This window comes from Procambarus clarkii, chromosome 16 (assembly GCF_040958095.1).
Source record: "Procambarus clarkii isolate CNS0578487 chromosome 16, FALCON_Pclarkii_2.0, whole genome shotgun sequence".
Classification (NCBI taxonomy): Eukaryota; Metazoa; Arthropoda; class Malacostraca; order Decapoda; family Cambaridae; genus Procambarus; species Procambarus clarkii.
Genome location: NC_091165.1, coordinates 30,822,816 through 30,836,753, shown reverse-complemented (window position 1 = coordinate 30,836,753; position 13,938 = coordinate 30,822,816). Strand labels below are relative to the sequence as shown.

At 36.4% G+C, this 13,938-nt stretch overlaps 1 long non-coding RNA gene across 1 annotated transcript; it reads left to right on the top strand.

The window, feature by feature from the left end:
- Nucleotides 1-2,330: 2,330 nt before the first annotated feature.
- Nucleotides 2,331-11,147, top strand: LOC138365198 (uncharacterized). Its single transcript, XR_011228761.1, has 4 exons — nucleotides 2,331-2,419; nucleotides 6,972-7,131; nucleotides 7,823-7,929; nucleotides 10,539-11,147. It is a non-coding gene; the product is annotated as an uncharacterized lncRNA (long non-coding RNA).
- Nucleotides 11,148-13,938: the final 2,791 nt, after the last annotated feature.

Sequence of the window (13,938 nt, the reverse complement as noted above, 5' to 3'; positions counted from 1 at the left end):
ACCAACATAACAGCTCCTCTTACATCAAGTATAATCACTGACAGAACAACTGGCCACTATCCTACCTTCCTTGTAGCGAACATGGCCATAACACCACCAGGTAACAAGAAAATTACCTTTAGGTTACAATGTGAAGCGGCAATAGGCAATCTCACAAATGCCCTCCACAATGTAAACTGGGAATCTAAATTTATCAATACACAGGATAATAATTCGTTAACTAGCCTCTTTCCAAAATTTAAAGCCTTTACAATACTTATTGTCCTCTCCTCACCAAGCAAGTAACTGGCAAAAAGGTTAAATAATCCCTGGCTCACTAATGGCATACTTAAAGTAATCGACAAGAAACATGAATATGAAAAAAAAACTTAGGATTGGCCTAGTTGGAAAAGAAGTAGTTAAGAGGTACTCATCAGTGCTTACCAGTATAATAAGAGCAAAGCGTTCCTATTACGAGAATAGATTCAAAGAAGCAAAAGGCAACATAAAAAGCACATGGAGAGCCATCTCTACCATCCTAGGAGCTAAACAACATTCACATAATAAGATAAAAATCTCCAAGGATGGTTATACACCTGCAACAGATCTTGAAACAGCAACTGAATTTAATAGCTTCTTTTCATCGTTTGGTGCTCACCTTGCCCGAAAAATCCCAGAGACTCAGACATATGTTACCACATATCTTTCACGCAGCTATCCAAACTCTCTTCTCCTCTCTCCGGTCAGCCCTACAGATGTTGTGTCCATCATTCACTCGCTAAAAACCAAAGCTGGGAACATTAGTGAAATACCATCGATGGTACACAGGCGTGCCTCCCATGCCCTTGCACCATCCATAGCACTGCTGTTCAACAAATCCCTAGAGTGTCATACCTTCCCTGATATCCTTAAAAAAGCAAGAGTAACGCCAGTTCATAAAGGAGGTAACACGGCAGACATAAATAATTACAGACCCATATCGAATCTACCTATATTATCAAAATTATTTTTTTTTTTTTTACAAACAGCTCTACTCCAATCTTGTAAAATTCAATATACTAAGTCCCTGTCAGTTTGGCTTCCGCTCCCAAAAGAGTACCAATGATGCTATTGTTAGTCTGCTTGACTTAATCTTCTCAGCCCTTGACAAAAGTGAGTTTCCAATTGAACTCTTCATCGGCCTGAGAAAGGCCTTTGATACTGTTAACCATAACTACCTCTTACTTAAATTCCACCATTATGGAATCCGTGGCCTTGCCCTAAACTATATCCGATCCTATCTTAGTAACAGACACCAATATGAAGCCATCAATGATATAACCTCTCCCACTCTACCACTTAATTACCGTAAAGGTGCCACAGAGCAGCATCCTAGGACCCTCCTGTTTCTTATATACATCAATGATCTCCCTAATGTCTCTAACATACTTAAACCTATATTGTTGGCTGATGATACTACTCATCTACTCTGACCCCAACCCACTCCTGTTAAATAATGTTGTAAACAATTAATTAAAAAAAGTCTACTTGTGGATGTCAACCAACAAACCTCACACAAAACATAGAAAAGACCTACTATATCTTATTTGGAAACAAATCAACAAATGCAATTCAGCTTCAGATAGATAATGTAAACATTAGCAATAAAAATGATGGAAAGTTTCTTAGCCTATACTTAGACAAGAGACTCAACTTCCGCACCCATATACAACACATAACTAAAAAGGTTTCTAAAACAGTTGGTATACTGTTTAAGATCAGATATTATGTACCCTACTCTGCTCTCCTCTCACTCTATTATGCACTTATCTATCCCTATCATTCTTATGGCGTTTGTGCTTGGGGTTCAACCTCTGCAAACTACCTCAAGCCCATCATCATCCAGTAAAAATCTGCTATCAGGACAATAAATAACTCTACCTTCAGACAACACACAGCTCCCTTGTTCAAATCCTTAAACATGCTAAACAAATTCACTCCATACATTCTCCTGTGTAAATTACGTTTATAAAGCCCTTTTTCTAACTGCAAACCCTGTTCTGAAACTCTTCCTGGACAGATGTAATAGAACACATGGCCACGTCCCCACCAGACATAAATATCTCTTTGATATCCCCAGAGTCAAACTTAATCTATGTAAACACTCTATGTAAATAAAGGGACCTAGTCTATGGAACTCACTCCCTTATAATGATTTGAAAAGCTGTCCAACTTCTGCCATATTCAAAAATAAAACCAAAAAGTACCTGTAGTACTTTTTAAGTACGAGGGAGTAATGCGCAAAGCGTCCCTCACCTGTGACGTCACAGCGTCACCTGACGCCATATCAACACATCGGCCATTTTGTCGTCAGTTCAGTCATGGCGAGGACTAACCCTTCATGCAAACTGCACCTACTATCAAGAAGAAGAAGATTTTGTGTTCCACCGATAGTATTATCGTAAGTAAGCACTTATATTTTATATTTTATTAAATTAATTGATTCTATTTTTCTGTAATAAAGGTCCAAAGGGTTGTTAAGGAACAAGGGTGTAGCGATACCGACGCTCAGTGCGCTCAACTCACACCAAAGTATCACCTGTGTAGCTTCTGTAATTAGTGTTAATTAGTTATGCTATAAGATAATGAAGCGAGTATAAGATTAACTCGCTACAAGGGTACTGTGTTGGGAGGTGAGGGCTGTTACTGGTGTCTGTGGGGATGTGAGGACTTGTACCAACCACTATCACCACCAGTACCTTGTCTTGCATCCTGCTTAGTATTCCTATTGAGATATGAAGTATTATTGCATTCATATAATTATTCATTCATTGTCATTACTATTTTTATGGGCTATGTTCTGTTACCCTAATGCTTTTTACCCCTGGGCATGTCCATTTACTCTCCAGCCCTTCACAAGCCACTGCTGCACCCCCTCCATGCCCATACTTACTGTGCTTATTCTTACAGGACTGCACTGCATTATGTGGTGCTCACTGCCTGGACACCTTGATACATGCATTATAGGGTTCTGGTAGTTGTTCTACTCACCAAGCCCTTCCAAGGCCAGGCTTGACATGTGAGAGCTTGGTCCAACAGGCTGTTGCTTGGACAGGCCCCTCAGGCCCACATATCCACCACAGCCTTGTTTGTCCGGCACTTCAAAATCAAATGTTTATTTACGTAAGGTACATACATATTTTTAGGTAAGGTACTCTTTATTTGGGTAAATTTATCTTCGTAGTATTTAGCTTTGGCTCGTCTAATTATCTTGGATAGCAATAACGAGTAATTCTTTGAGAATTCTTTGGAGACAATTCCTAACCTATACTTCTCCCAACCTATACTTCTTCTCAAGGTCATCTTCACTTCTTGAAGATGTTCAGGTTTTCTCTTGAAGATGTCGACGGTTGTTCCAGCAATACTGTATTTCTTTTATTGCTGAAAACCTGTTTTCAGCAATAAAAAAATAATCCTGAATCCAGAAAAAAATCCCTTTTGTATCGTCTGGAAATTTTCAAATATTGCTGACCAAACCTGAGTCTAAATTATTTGTATATATTATGAATTACAGAGGTCCCAGGACAGGGTTTTTAGGCACTCCACTTACATTTTCCCACTCTGACTTAACCCCCATTTATACAAACTCAGTCTTATCTTTTAGCTAATAATTTATTGTACACACCATACTCAGCCTGTGTAGGGTAGTTTATTGTGCATGTGTAGTATATATATTTGTGTAGTATATTTGGTATATTTAATGCCTCTAACCTCTCCTCATAGTTCTTGTCCTTCAGTTCTGGGAGCCACTTAGTAGCATGTCTTATTTGCACCTTTTCCAGTTTATGTGCTTCTTAAGATATGGGCACCATACAACCGCTGCATATTCCAACTTTGGTCTAACAAAAGTCGTGAACAATTTCTTGAGTATTTCGCCATCCATGCATTTAAAAGCTCTGAATATTATCCTTTACCTGCAATTGGTTGTTGCTGTATTTATAGAATATGATTTGTTCTACTTTACATTTGTTTGTTCCTTTTTTTCAAAATTTCTTTCTGCCTCTCTCCTCACTGCCGTGTAGTTGTTTCTCTTTGTATTACTGGTATGTTTGGGGGTTTGGCCTCTTCGTATATTGATTCCATTTTTGTGTCTTTTGGTCTCTGTCCGTCTTGAAATTTCAGTTGAACAAATCCTGTTTCCTAGTTCTGCATCTTTGTTTTGGTATAAATGTTTTTGTTCCTTTATCATATATTTCACAAAATTGACATACTGTGCATTAATTCATCTCAATTACTTCCTTTCCTAACAGCAAGCCTTTCCAGTAAAATTCTTTGAATTCTTTTCTGACTTCTGGCCTAATGTTTGTTTTATCCTAGTGTGTATGATGCCTAGCGTGTGTCTGGTGCCTGTTGTGTTAAACCGAAGATAAATGCATAAGTATAGGTCAGTAATTTCTCCAGCTTTGAAAGGGGCTTTCATTATGCAGCAGTATTCCACTCTAGAGAGCACTAGCGTCTTGAAAACTATCATCATCGGTATAGCATCTCTAGTGTGAAAAGTTCTTGTTATCTATCCTGTCATTTTTCTTGCAGTTGTGACGGCTACTTTATTGTGTTCTTTAAATGTAAGGCCTTCTGACATCAGTACACCCAAATCCTTTACGTTGCTTTTCCGTTCAATGTTATGATTTGACTGAGTTTTGTAAGTGGTTTCCGTTTTTATATTTTTTATTTTTTCCGTAGCGCATGAGCTGAAACTTATGTTCGTTAATCACCATGTTATTTTCTGTAGCCCATAGAAAGACCTGATTTACATCTGATTGGAGGTTTGCCGTGTCCTCTATGTTGCCTACTCTCGTGAAGATTCTAGTGTCATCTGCAAAGGATGATCAAGTACTATAGGTTGTGTCCTTGTCTATGTCCGATATGAGGATGAGAAAAAGTATTGGAGCAAGCACAGTACGCTTGGGGACTGAGCTCTTTACGGTTGATGGTCCAGATTTTATTTTGTTGACTACTACACATTGGGTTCTATTAGTCAGGAAGTTGTATATCCATCTGCCTATTTTTCCGGTAATTCCTTTTGAACGCATTTTATGTGCAATAACACAATGGTCACATTTGTCAAAGGCTTTTTTTTGTCAAAGCGTTTTGTTTGTCTTCCATGGCATCTAGTGCCATGTCAGAGTGGTCCAGCAACTGTGATAGGCAAGAGCGCCCTGTTCTGAAACCATGTTGTCTGGGGTTATGGAGATGCTGTGATTCCATGTATTTTGTGATCTTACTTCTTAGCATTCTCTCAAAGATTTTTATGATGTGCGATGTTAGTGCTATCGGTCTGTAGTTTTTTGCCTCTGCCTTATTTCCTCCTTTATGGGGCGGTGCTATCTCTGCTGTTTTTAGTATGTCAGGGACAATGCCAGTATCTTGGCTTTGTCTCCAAAGAATGTGAAGGGCCTGCGATAACGTTTTTTACAGTTCTTGATGAATATAGAGTTCCAAGAGTCAGGGCCTGGTGCAGAGTGCATAGGCATACTGTCTATGGCTTCTTCAAAATCCAGTGGGGATAGGATCACATCTGATTTATGATTTGATGTTGGTATCATATCCATGAAAAATTCATTTGGGTTATCAATCAGATGGATGGAGAGCTACACTCGTGGTGTCCCATTTTCCCAGCACTCTTTGTCATATAATGCTTTGAAACTTTTGACGGATTTGGCCTCCACCACCTTCTCACCTAACATGTTCCAACCGTTTACCATTCTGTTTGCAAAAGTGAATTGTCTTACATTTCTTCGGCATCTTTGTTTAGTTCGTTTAAATCTATAACCTCTTGTTCTTGAAATTCCAGGTCTCGGGAAATCTTCCCTATCAAGTTTATCAATTCCTGTTACTGTTTTGTACGTAGTGATCATATCTCCTCTTTTCCTTCTGTCTTCTAGTTTGGAATATTTAATGCCTCTAATGTCTCCTCATAAATCCTGCCCTTCAGTTTTGGTATGAATGTTTGTGTGCCTTCATCGTATATTTTGCAAAATATGGAATACATCTCATTTACTTTACTTTAAGAATATGGTTCGATCAATTAAAAACCCTCTTGTTCAAATTGCAAAGAGACTGAAAGAGATGCAGCATGCTCAATGGATTATATATTAGTGATTATTATTAGGATTATATATTAGTGAATCATATTAGTGATTCAATTATTATGGTCATAAAACAATAAACAAATAGTTTTGGTGTTATTACACTCTATTCACAGGTTATATATAAGTATCTGCATGTTTTGTTCACCATTACAAACCACTAAGTTGGTTTGATTTTTGTTGAGATTGTTATTTATGATAAGATTCCTTACGTTATCTGAGAATGAAGCTATGTCGGTATTGGGAAATCTATAGATGGCACTTATAGTCAAGGAGGATTTAAGGGATTTACTGGAGAACTTGGCAAAGGTATATTCACAATAGTCGTCTCTATTACTAATGAGACTATTGCAGATGAAGGTATCTTTGTAAGATATTGCTATGCCACCTCCTTTTTTTATTAGGCCTGCAGTTGTGAATGGCTTTATTATCAGCCAAGTTGTAGCATACAACATAGCATATATATGTATATGGCATACATACATACATATATATATATATATATATATATATATATATATATATATATATATATATATATATATATATATATATATATATATATATATATATATATATATATATATATATATATATATATATATATATATATAATATGTTACAACATAACAGGCCAATTACACTGGATTAATCTTTGTGTTTAGATAGGAGATGCCTCGTATGGGCCAATAAGCCTTCTGCAGCCCCTATGTTTATCCCTTATGTATCCCCCCATGTTTTCACCTTCATTGTATTATCACCTGACCTAATGCGGGTATAAAATCAACTAATATATATATATATATATATATATATATATATTCAAAATTCGTCAGTGTACTACATTTTTGTTGTTGCTTTTAGGTGATGCTTTTAACCAGTGTTTGTGGGTCTGATTGCGCAACCACAGTTCGAAGAATAATGAAGATATGAACAAACGGCCTGTGGTCACTATACAGTCTGGAAGGGCAAAAGAAGAAATTGGCATTTCTACAAAAACAAGAACTATATAATGTTATTTTAAGTAAGTAACCAAAAAATTAAATAATTTTTTTAAAGTTTAAAATTCACTTAAAAATGTAAATTTTAAGTTAAAAAATTTTAACCAAAAAACTTGATATTTTTCATATTTGGAACCATTCCATAATCCCAAGCATAAATGATTATATTTCTATCACTTGCTCTTAAGATTGTTTCATTTAATAGAGGTTGGGCATAATTGTTCTCTGCTGCTAATAGAACTGACTGACTTAGCTATAGGAAAATGTAAAATTAATTGGTTTATCCATTACAGTATTTTGCAGTTTATTTCATGATCCTGTGCTTAATACTTGCATAAATAGTAGATTACAAAATGCATTTTTATATCATTAGTATTGAATAATAATAATGCAAATAATTGACTTATAAATGATGTACAATTAATTGGTAGGTGATATTATATTATTAATATTTTTTCATTCTTGCAAAGCCTTAACAAAGTCATTAACATGTTAATATAAACTTGATCACCTTCCACTTATTTTCTCATGTGCTACCTACATGTACAAAACCTTATTCCTAAATGCATATTTTGTTCTGAAACTTGTCCTTTATATGTTGTGTATCACCATCTCTGGAGAGTTTTATCTGATTGATGTATAAATTACTTTTAATTTTACAGAATATTATTGTTATACTGAATTTATTATTATATAAATAACTTAATTTTACAGAATCATCTATCGACGCACATCCACAAGTTGAGGAGGAGGATGTGACCTTCCAGATTTCTGAAGTACTGAAACAGGCACCAAACAGGCCTGGTGGATCTAGGTACAAGGTACCTAGATCCACCATTTTTTTTTTTACTAATTGTCCGATATATATATATATATATATATATATATATATATATATATATATATATATATAAATATATATATATATATATATATATATATATATATAAATATATATATATATATATAAATATATATATAATGTGTCGTACCTAGTAGCCAGAACGCACATCTCAGCCTACTATGCAAGGCCCGATTTGCCTAATAAGCCAAGTTTTCTTGAATTAATGTTTTTTCGACTACCTAACCTAACATTTTCAGCTACCTAACCTAACCTATAAAGATAGGTTAGGTTCGGTCATATATCTCTATTAATTTTAACTCCAATAAAAAAAGAATTGACCTCATACATAATGAAATGGATAGCTTTATCATTTCATAAGAAAAAAAATAGAGAAAATATATTAATTCATGAAAACTTGGCTTATTAGGCAAATCGGGCCTTGCATAGTAGGCTGAAAAGTGCGTTCTGGCGACTAGGTACGACATATATATATATATATATATATATATATATATATATATATATATATATATATATAATATGTATGTGTGTGTGTGTGTGTAATTACCTAAGTGTAGTTAAAGGATGAGACCGTCTTCCCAGCACTCTTTGTCATATAACGCTTTGAAACTACTGACAGTCTTGGCCTCCACCACCTTCTCACCTAACTTGTTCCAACCGTCTACCACTCTATTTGCGAAAGTGAATTTTCTTATATTTCTTTAGCATCTGTGTTAAGCTAGTTTCAATCTATGACCTCCTGTTCTTGAAGTTCCAGGTCTCAGGAAATCTTCCCTGTCGATTTTATCAATTCCTGTTACTATTTTGTATGTAGTGATCATATCACCTCTTCTGTCTTTTAGTTTTGGCATATTTAATGCCTCTAACGTCTCCTCGTAGCTCTTGCCCTTCAGTTCTGGGAGCCACTTAGTAGCATGTCTTTGCACCTTTTCCAGTTTGTTGATGTGCTTCTTAAGATATGGGCCAACTTCTGTTGTTGGGCACCACACAACAGCTGCATATTCTAGCTTTGGCGTAACAAAAGTCATGAACAATTTCTTTAGTATATCACCATCCATGTATTTAAACGCAATTCTAAAGTTAGAAAGCGTAGCATAGGCTCCTCGCACAATATTCTTTATGTGGTCCTCAGGTGATAGTTTTCTATCTAGAACCACCCCTAGATCTCTTTCTTTATCAGAATTCTTTAAAGATTTCTCACATAATGTATAGGTTGTGTGGGGTCTATGTTCTCCTGTTCCACATTCCATAACATGGCATTTATTAACATTAAATTCCATTTGCCAAGTGGTGCTCCATATACTTATTTTATCCAGGTTTTCTTGAAGGGCATGACAATCATCTAAATTTCTTATCCTTCCTATTATCTTAGCATCATCAGCAAACATGTTCATGTAATTCTGTATACCAACTGGTAGATCATTTATGTAGACAATAAACATCACTGGTGCAAGAACTGAACCCTGTGGTACTCCACTTGTGACATTTCTCCAGTCCGATACATTGCCTCTGATTACTGCCCTCATTTTTCTATGTCAGAAAATTTTTCATCCATATTAGAAGCTTACCTGTCACCCCTCCAATATTTTCCAGTTTCCAGAACAACCTCTCTATGTGGAACTGTCGAATGCCTTTTTTAGGTCCAAATAGATGCAGTCAACCCAACCATCTCTTTCCTGTAATATATCTGTTGCTCGATCATAGAAACTGAGTAAATTCGATACACAGGATCTTCCAAATCGAAAACCATACTGTCTGTCTGAAATTATATCATTTCTCTCCAGGTGTTCTACCCATTTAGTTTTAATTATTTTTTCCAATATTCCAATTCCAATTTTTTCCAATAATGTGTGTGTGTGTATGTATATTTGTGTTGTTGAATATGACCGAAAGTCAGTCTTTCTGCCCCTCTCCTTACTGCTATTGTTGTTTCTCGCATCTGTGTATTGCTTGTATGTTTGGGCAATTTTTCCCCTTTTCCTAGTTCTGCATCTCTGCTTTAGTATAAATTTTGTTGTGCCATTATCATATATTTCACAAAACTTGACATACATCTCATTTACTTCATGTCCTAACAGCAAGTGTTTGTCAAATTCCTTAAGGAAATATCTGAGTTCCCCATAATGACCTCTCCACAAGTCAGGTTTTTCAACTGCTTCAAGCTCATTTTCTTCCAGATTATAATGCATTGCATACTTTATTCCAAAAAAGACATGGTCACTTTTACCCAAGTGACCATGTCACTTGGGTAAAAGGAGGGAGGTACCAAAGGAGGGAGGTACTGAATGATAAATATATCTTTCTCTTTCCTGGTAAATATAATATCCAGCATGGAGGGAACATCCCCTTCCCTCATCCTCGTAGCTTGTTTAACATGTAGAAACATGAATGTTTACAGGGTGAGGTTTACGAAATTATATATATATATATATATAATTGGTCTCTGGTCTATATATATTATATATATATATATATATATATATATATATATATATATATAAGTTTGTGTGTGTGTAATTTATATAAATAAATAATTAAATATTAATTTTGTTAATATCTTTTCAGGGAAAACTTGCAAGTACAATTCGTATACAAGAGGGGCAACAAGAGCCAGAGGATGTCTACTAAGAAAATATATAAGTCTTTATCCTCACACTCTTGATATATGGTCTTCTCTGGTCTCTTTATTTTCTCTCCTCACAAATGTCCCTTTTTTTATTTCTTTTACGTTTCTCTCCTGTTTTTCTTGTCTTTTAATCTCTCCTTTCCTCCTCTCTTCTAACACCTCTCGTTTCCTGTCTCTTCTAGCTTCTCTCTTCCTTTACTTTTTATATTTGTGGTATTCATTTATGTCATTTTTATCTTGTATATTTTTCTTGTATCTTTTTCTTATCTTGTGTTTCTCTTCCCCTTCTCTTCAATGATTTCTCATTTCTCTCCTCTCTCTGTTGTTTCTGTTCTGTCTTCTCTCTCCTTGCCTTAATTTTGTTCTGTCTCCTCTTTTGTTGTGTGTGTGTCTTTCTGTCTCTGTCTGTCTCTCTCTCTCTCTCTGGCTCTCTTGCTCTCTCTCTCTCTCTCTGGCTCTCTCTCTCTCTCTCGCTCTGGCTCTCTCTCTCTCTCTCTGGCTCTCTCTCTCTCTCTCTCTCTCTCTCTCTCTCTCTCTGGCTCTCTCTCTCTCTCTCTCTGGCTCTCTCTCTCTCTCTCTCTCTCTCTCTCTCTGGCTCTCTCTCTCTCTCTCTCTGGCTCTCTCTCTCTCTCTCTCTCTCTCTCTGGCTCTCTCTGGCTCTCTCTCTCTGGCTCTCTCTCTCTCTCTCTCTGGCTCTCTCTCTCTCTCTGGCTCTCTCTCTCTCTCTGGCTCTCTCTCTCTCTCTCTCTCTGGCTCTCTCTCTCTCTCTCTCTCTCTCTCTCTCTCTCTCTCTCTCTCTCTCTCTCTCTCTCTCTCTCTCTCTCTCTGGCTCTCTCTCTCTCTGGCTCTCTCTCTCTGGCTCTCTCTCTCTCTCTCTCTCTCTCTCTCTCTGGCTCTCTCTCTCTCTCTCTGGCTCTCTCTCTCTCTCTCTGGCTCTCTCTCTCTCTCTCTGGCTCTCTCTCTCTCTCTCTGGCTCTCTCTCTCTCTCTCTGGCTCTCTCTCTCTCTCTCTGGCTCTCTCTCTGGCTCTCTCTCTCTCTCTGGCTCTGTCTCTCTCTCTCTGGCTCTGTCTCTCTCTCTCTTGCTCTGTCTCTCTCTCTCTGGCTCTCTCGCTCTCTCTGGCTCTTTCGCTCTCTCTGGCTCTTTCGCTCTCTCTGGCTCTCGCTCTCTCTCTCTCTCTGGCTCTCTCTCTCTCTGGCTCTCTCTCTCTCTCTCTCTGGCTCTCTCTCTCTCTCTGGCTCTCTCTCTCTCTGGCTCTCTCTCTCTCTCTCTGGCTCTCTCTCTCTCTCTGGCTCGCTCTCTCTCTCTGACTCACTCTCTCTCTGGCTCACGCTCTCTCTCTCTGGCTCTGGGTCTCTCTGGCTCTCATATTTCATTTGATTTAAAAATGTCTGAGATTTTTTACTTAATCTAAGTTATATTGCATGGTGCTAATATGAATATTATACATGACTGTTTTTTCTTTTCTTTCTCTTTCTCCCTTTCTTTCTTTCTCTTTCTTTCCTTCTCTCTCTTTTTCTTTCTCTTTCTACATGAATATTATACTTGACTGTGTTTACATTCACTTGTAGATTTTTATTTTTAGTTAATTAGTCCTAAACTTTTGATTAATAGATTTTTATTATTAGTCATAGAAAAACTATAGTGTTATATGTATACTCGGAAAATTTTACTTGTTTTAGTTTTAAGTAACAATAACTGCTTATAACGTCAGACTGATCTCAGCATGACATGAATCACAGGCTGCTTGATCACAAAATCTATTGTGTTCACATATTGCATATATAGATTTTTAAATTTTTACTTTTATATTCTGTTATAGATATAGTCTATATATTTCGAGCTATTACATATATTTTGTTGTATTACTCATTCTTAATTAAATAAATATAATATTTTAATTCTCTTTTTGTACCCTATTTATTTGTAATTTACACATACATATATAGGATGTCCATTTCTTTCTCAGATATGTCTTCTTTCTTTCTCTCCCTTTCTATTTCAGATATGAATTAAAAAATTATTATACCCTAATTTACCCTAAACGTTTTAATGTAGGTAATTAAAAGATTATAAAAAAGTTTTTAGAAATGTTAATTATTTACGTTCTAAGGTTGTATATAAAAGTTCTCAAAAAACCTTTTCTAAACGTAATTATAAACGTGCTGAAAACAATGAAATGTCGTTTTTAGGATGTTTTAAAAACATGAAAATGTTTGCTGGGGTTATATTATTGATTGCTACATATTTGTGTCTGTCATTAAGATATGTTCAAATATACCCCAGAAGTGACTCGAACCCATACTGCCAGGAGCACTTTGCAACTGGTGTACAGGACACCTTAACCACCACCAGTATATACACCAGTGGCAAAGTGACCAACCGGGCTGTGGTGGGTATGTGGGCTCCAAGAAACGTAGATGATTGTCATGCCCTTCAAGGTGACTTGGACAAAATAAGTATATAGAGCACCACTTGGCAAATGGAATTTAATGTTAATAAATGCTATGCTATGGAATGTGGAATAGGAGAACATAGACCTGACACAACCTATATATTATGTAAGAAATCTTTTAAGAATTCTGATAAAGAAAGAGATCTAAGGGTGGTTCTAGATAGAAAACTATTACCTGAGGACCACATAAAGAATATTGTGCGAGGAGCCTATATGCCATGCTTTCTAACTTCAGAATTGCTTTTAAATACATGGATGGCGATATACTAAAGAAATTGTTCACGACTTTTGTTAGGCCAAAGCTAGAATATGCAGCGGTTGTGTGGTGCCCATATCTTAAGAAGCACATCAACAAACTGGAAAAGGTGCAAAGACATGCTACTAAGTGGCTCCCAGAACTGAAGGACAAGAGCTACGAGGAGAGGTTAGAGGCATTAAATATGCCAAAACTAGAAGACAGAAGAAAAAGAGGTGATGTGATCACTACATACAAAATAGTAACAGGAATTGATAAAATCGATAGGGAAGATTTCCTGAGACCTGAAACTTTAAGAACAAGAGGTCATAGATTTAAACTAGCTAAACACAGGAAAGTTTCTTGGCATATTCCTAGACAAGAGACTCAACTTCAGTACCCACATACAACACATAACTAAGAAAGTCTCTAAAACAGTTGGTATACTCTCCAAAATCAGATATTATGTTCCTAACTCTGCTCTCATCTCTCTATATTATGCACTAATCTATCCCTATCTCAACTATGGTATCTGTGCATGGGGTTCAACCACTACAAACCACCTCAAGTCCATCATCACCCAGCAAAAATCTGCTATCAGAATAATATCAAATTCTGCTTTCAGACAACACACAGCCCCCTTGTTTAAC